Here is a 6,000-nt window from a genome sequence, read left to right as displayed (position 1 = left end):
GATCTCCATCTCCATAGAACCTGTTCACCATGGTGATCTCCATCTCCATGTTCCATGTGCGCCATCCTCCTGGTGATGAGTCCTCCAAGAACTAGAGCATGCTATTACGCCTAATAGCTAGTAAAGAATCTAGTAATGAAGATTACATAGTTGCTTGGATCATCACAGATTGGTACGCAGACCATTAAATACAATAAGGTGACAACACATATGGCTCCTGCCGTGTTGCCGTACGCGCGACACGCAGGTCACGAATGAGTTACACACATGCATCACATACACAAGGGGGCCATACTGATCACAAGATACATACATACATCCTGCAAAACAGAGTTAGGCGTCCTAACGTTCCAAACTTCGGAGGCCTGAAACTCCATCTTCCAAGCCGAATTTGGGAAATCTAATCTCGCCGAAAATGGCAAAGCCATTAAAATTCATGTGTAACTTTTTCTGTAGATCAATTTTTGTATAAAAATCGCCCCGATCCAAGATCGTACCGAAAAGTTACGGCTGATTTACCGAAGCATACGCATACGGCAAAATCCCGACCCCGGCAGTAGATCCCATCTACTATTGCACATCTAATGCGCCTGGCGTATGACCCTGGATCTCGATTCGACCAATCATATTGATCTTCGCTCACTGCAACTGGATTTACGTGTATCACTTAACTCCGATGGCGGAAACCGACCGGTAGGAGTATGTCGTTACACTACCATTGCAGCAAGGGCATGAAACCAGGACATAGATCAAACAGAAAACTCGCATATCTCCATATGCACACATCCCGAATCCAAAACTAAGCAGCTACGGCTCTGATACCACTGTCGGGATACGAGGTAGGCTACACTAGCGTAAATCAAAATTTCTACCGCGTATAACCAGGAAGAACTGCCGTATAAGGATCACGGGATTACCACTCGACGCACTACTGGTGCGGAAGATGTAGATATGTGTCGATGCAGTGAAGACGATCACGTAGTCGTACGTAGTCGATCAACGTAGTCGTACGTAGTCGATCACGTCACGTCCAGCAGCTCCTCAGCAGATCGTCCACGTGCAGCAAGATCGCCTCCGGTGCCGCGGGTCGTCATCGGCTCGTCGTGGCTCGTCGGCGACTCGTCGATGGCTCGTCCAAGTGCTGCAGGCACAACACCTCCAAGGTATCCACACGTGCAGGGAGGAAGCGTCGCAAGCCGGACTGCTAGATCCGCGAGTTGCAACAGGCGAGGGCGTGGGAGGCGCGGCAGGTATGTTTCGCCAAAAAGGTGTAAACCCTAGGGCGCCCCCACCCCTCTATTTATAGAGGTTCCTGATGGGCCTCTGGATCCGAGGCCCATTAGTACTCCTAAACCTAATCCAACTCGGATCATATCTGAATTGGGCTTCCAGCCCCTTAAGTGTGTGACCCTATGGGTTCGGATACGTATAGACATGGCCCGAGTACTCCTACTCGGCCCAATAGTCGGTAGCGGCCTCTAGCAAGACGTGCCAACTCCTATACGCACACGAAGATCATATCAGACGAACCATCACAACATAATATACATGCTATTACCTTTGCCTCACGATATTTGGTCTAGCTTCAAGCCGACCGCTCTTTCTCGATCCTGTGATTCGGAATCCCTTTGTAGGTTAACTCTTAACCGTACGTAGCATGGCCATGCATTTTCGGATCCGATCACTCGAGGGGCCCAGAGATATCACTCTCAATCAGAGAGGGGCAAATCCCATCTTGATTGACCATGTCTCATAGCATGCTTCTTGACAAACCCGAAAGCTACCTTTATAACTACCCTGTTACGGCGTAGCGTTTGATAGCCCCTAAGTAGGTCGATCCACATCTAGAATACATGCGACAATCTCAGGTCTAAGGACAAAGCGTATATGTTGTTTAAAGAGAGAACTACTTCTCGTGTTGGGTCAGTCCTAACACATGTCTCCACATGTGTCCACATTATTAGTTCAACATCTCCATGTCCATGACTTGTGAAACATAGTCATCAACTAATACATGTGCTAGTCTAATATTCATGTGTGTCCTCACATGAACTCCGACTAGGGACAACTTTAGAATAACCATACTAGTAAAGAGTTTCACATACAATTCACATAATTGCAAATCAATTCAAGTAGCCTTTAATGGATATTCAATGAACACAATATACAAATCATGGATACAAATGGAATATCATCATCTCTATGATTGCCTCTAGGGCATACCTCCAACACACGGCAACCTGCAGGACGCGGTCTGCGTTGTCTGTGATAGCCTCGACGTGGTCTAATGGGAAGGGATGAGCTCGTTGGTGGCTCGTGCCCTTGGGCCGTACCGGTGGGCCTGTGAGATCGCTCGGGAGGTGCTTCACGTCGGCATGAGGTGGGCTTTTGGCATCTTCGGCTCCCACTACTCCGGCATCAACTTCGCCGGGATGAGTAGGGAATATGCCTCCAGCTACTCCGAGGCTGAGCTGGACGAGATCGATGCGTCAGTGCTCAACCCAGCGGAGGCCTTGGCGAAGCTTTTGGAGGATGAGGCCGTCCCGCCGGAGGACCCAGGGACGAGTTAGCTGTACTGGGCTTAGATGCCCCAGAATGTGTAAATATCTTTGTTAAATTTGAACTTGCTTTTGTGATGGCCATAGAGGCCTTTTCTATAACTTGTCGAAAAATGTTTTCGATCCTCTTTCTGTTTTTTGGGTTTGGAAAGATTAGAGTGAGGGTCGGACGCGTCAGTGAGTGCTGATGAGCGAAGGCACCTTAGCCGCTGGGGTGTAGGTTTTTTCGCAATCCTATCAATCCTGCCTGAGCGATGTAGAGCAGAAGTGGCTCCCTGTCGGTTGGTGGGACCAGGATTGGGACCTTCGTCAGGAGGTTCTTGAGCCAATCAAGCGCCTCTTGGGCCTCGGCGGTCCACACAAAGCGGTCGGTTTTCTTCAGGAGCTAGTAGAGAGGGAGCCCCCGTTCGCCGAGGCGCGAGATGAAACGGCTCAGGGCTGCCAGGCATCCCGTGATGCGCTGAACTCCCTTTATGTTTCGAATCGGCCCCATGTCGCTGATGGCCGCTATTTTCTCCGGGTTGGCTTCGATGCCATGCACGGAGATGATGAAGCCCGGCAGCATGCCCCTCGGAACCCCAAAATTGCACTTTTTGGGGTTGAGCTTGATGCGCTTGTCTCTCAAGCTTTCAAAAGCTAGTTCGAGGTCGGGGATGAGTTGGTCGCCCTTTTTGGACTTGACCATGATGTCATCTACGTAAGCCTCAACGGTCCGCCCAATGAGGTCCCCAAAACACTTAAGCATGCATCGCTGGAACGTAGCCCCCGCGTTTTTGAGGCCAAACGGTATCTTAACGTAGCAATAGGGGCCGAAGGGGCTAATGAAAGAGGTCGCGAGCTGGTCAGACTCTTTCATCTCGATTTGGTGGTAGCCGGAATACGTGTCAAGGAAGCTAAGGGTTTCGCACCCTGCGGTTGAGTTGACTATCTGATCTATACGTGGCAAAGGAAACGGATCCTTTGGACACGCCTTGTTGAGACCGGTATAATCAACGCACATCCTCCATTTCCCATTCTTTTTTCATAAAAGAACAGGATTAGCTAGCCACTCGGGGTGGTACACTTCCTTGATGAATCCGATTGCCAAAAGCTTCTGGAGCTCCTCACCGATGGCCTTGCGCCTCTCCTTGTCGAAGCGTCACAAGCCTTGCTTCACCGGTTTGGAGCCGGCCTTGATGTTCAAGGAGTGCTCGGCGACTTCCCTTGGGATGTCGGGCATGTCCGAGGGTTTCCACGCAAAAACGTCGCTATTCGCACGGAGGAAGTTGACGAGCGCGCTTTCCTATTTGGGAGATAGGGTAGCGCCTATCCGTATGGTCCTGCCGTCGGAACTGTTGGGGTCGAGGGGGACCTCCTTGACGCCTTTGGTGGCCTCGAAGGAGGTGGCGGACTGCTTGGAGTCGGGCGGGTCCTAGGCGCTCTCCGCTAGCTGGACTGCGGGATCCTCCGCGCAGGTGATTGCTGCGGCGTACTCGTAGCACTCTACGTCGCACTCGTATGCCTTCTGGAAAGACGTGTCGACGGTGATGACCCCGTTGGGCCCCAGCAGCTTGAGCTTGAGGTAGGTGTAGTTGGGGATGGCCATGAACTTGGCGTAGCACGGCCACCCCAAGATGGCATGGTAGGTTCCGCGAAAACCACCACCTCGAAGGTGAGGGTCTCCTTCCTGTAGTTGGAAGGAGTCCCAAAAGTGACGAGCAGATCGATCTGCCTGAGAGGCATCTCCTATTTCCTCAGCACAATGCCATGGAACGGCGCCTCGCTGGGCTGGAGGTGTGAGCGGTCGATCCCCATGGCGTCGAGAGTCTCGGCAGAGAGGATGTTGAGGCCGCTGCCCCCGTCCATGAGTACCTTGGTGAGACGCTTGGTGCCGACGATGGGGTGGATGACGAGCAGGTAGCGTCCTGGCTGCAGGACACATTCCAGGTGGTCGGATTGGTCGAAGGTGATGGTGGATCTTGACCAGTCGAGGAAGGTTGGTGCAGTGGGCTCGACCGCATAGACTTCGCGACACTCCAGCTTTCGGCGGCGCTTGGAGTCATAAGCCGCCAGCCCGCCGAAGATCATGAAGCATCCGTCCACCTTGGGAAAGCCGTCTTCCTTCTCCTCCTCGTCCGTCTCCTCCTCGGGCTTCCGTCTCTAGTCGCCCTTCACCGGGTTGCCTACAAAATACCTCTTCATGAGGTTGCAGTCTTTGTAGGCGTGCTTAGCAGGGAACTCGTGGTTCGGGCACGGTCCCTCGAGTAGCTTGTCGAAGAAGCCGGGGGTGCCCTCAGGGGGCGGCCATCCCCGCTTGCGCTCAGCAACGGCCACAAGGGGAGCTTCGCGGCACTGCTTGTTCTTCTTCTTTTGCTGGCGGTTGGAGGTGCCTTCATCGGCGTCCTCCTCCCGCTTCGCCTTGCCTTTGGAATGATCAAAGATCACCCCAACGGCCTCTTTGCCAGAGGCGAAGCTGGTGGCGATGTTGAGGAGCTGCTCCGTGGTCCGCAGGCTCCTGCGTCCCTGCTCGTGGACTAGGGGCCGGCAGGAAGTTCCTGCAAGGAAAGCTTCGATGATGTCGGCATCCGCGATGTTGGAGAGCTCGGTGCGCTTCCTAGAGAAACGCCGGATGTAGTCCCGGAGGGACTCGTCCGACCCCTGGCGGTAGCTCTGAAGGTCCCAGGAATTGCCAGGGTGCATGTACTTGTCCTGGAAGTTCCCCACGAAGATTTCCTTCAGGTCGTTCCAGTTACGGATCCGGGCCGAGGGGATGTGTTCCAGCCAGGCTCGCACCGAGTCGGTCGGAAAGAGAGGAAGATTGCGAATGATGAACAGGTCATCATCCACTCCACTGGCCTGACATGCGAGCTGGTAGTCGCTGAGCCACAGCTCGGGGTTTGTCTCCCCGAAGTACTTGGCCACATTCGTGGGCTGCCTGAAGCGCGCCGGGAATGGCGCGTTCAGGATGCGTGCGGAGAAGGCCCTGGGCCCCGCTGGGTCGGGGCTCAGGCTGCGATCTTCTTCGCTGTCATAGCGGCCACCACGGTGCACGTGATAGCCGCGGTCCACCCCATCCTCTCTGTCTGCGCGGGAGCACCTCCATGCATTCAGAGTGTCGCGGGCGTCGCGGACGGGGCCGACGCGCCGGTGAACGGACTGAGCTCCGCCTCCTGCGGGCGGCGGTGTCCGTCGAGCGGGTGCGGCCCAGTTCGCTCTGGGAGGAGGCTGGTGGACAGACTCCCCCCACCTCTCGGGACGCGCGGTGGGCACTGCCCTGCTGGAGTTGTGCCCACGTCACCGGGATGCGGAGCCCTCCACCTGCTGGACAGCGGTGCACTCGAGCAGGTTGGGCACCTCCTGGTGCGCCTGATGCTCCTTGGGCGTCGCCGGTTTGGGGAGTCGTCGGAGCAGGGCCGCTGCTGCGGCGATGTTCTGGCTGGCATAGGTGAAGAGCTGAGGGCAA

This window comes from Setaria viridis, chromosome 2 (assembly GCF_005286985.2).
Source record: "Setaria viridis chromosome 2, Setaria_viridis_v4.0, whole genome shotgun sequence".
NCBI classification, from domain to species: Eukaryota; Viridiplantae; Streptophyta; class Magnoliopsida; order Poales; family Poaceae; genus Setaria; species Setaria viridis.
The sequence above is the reverse complement of the archived record's forward strand: the minus strand, read 5'-3'. Positions refer to the sequence as shown.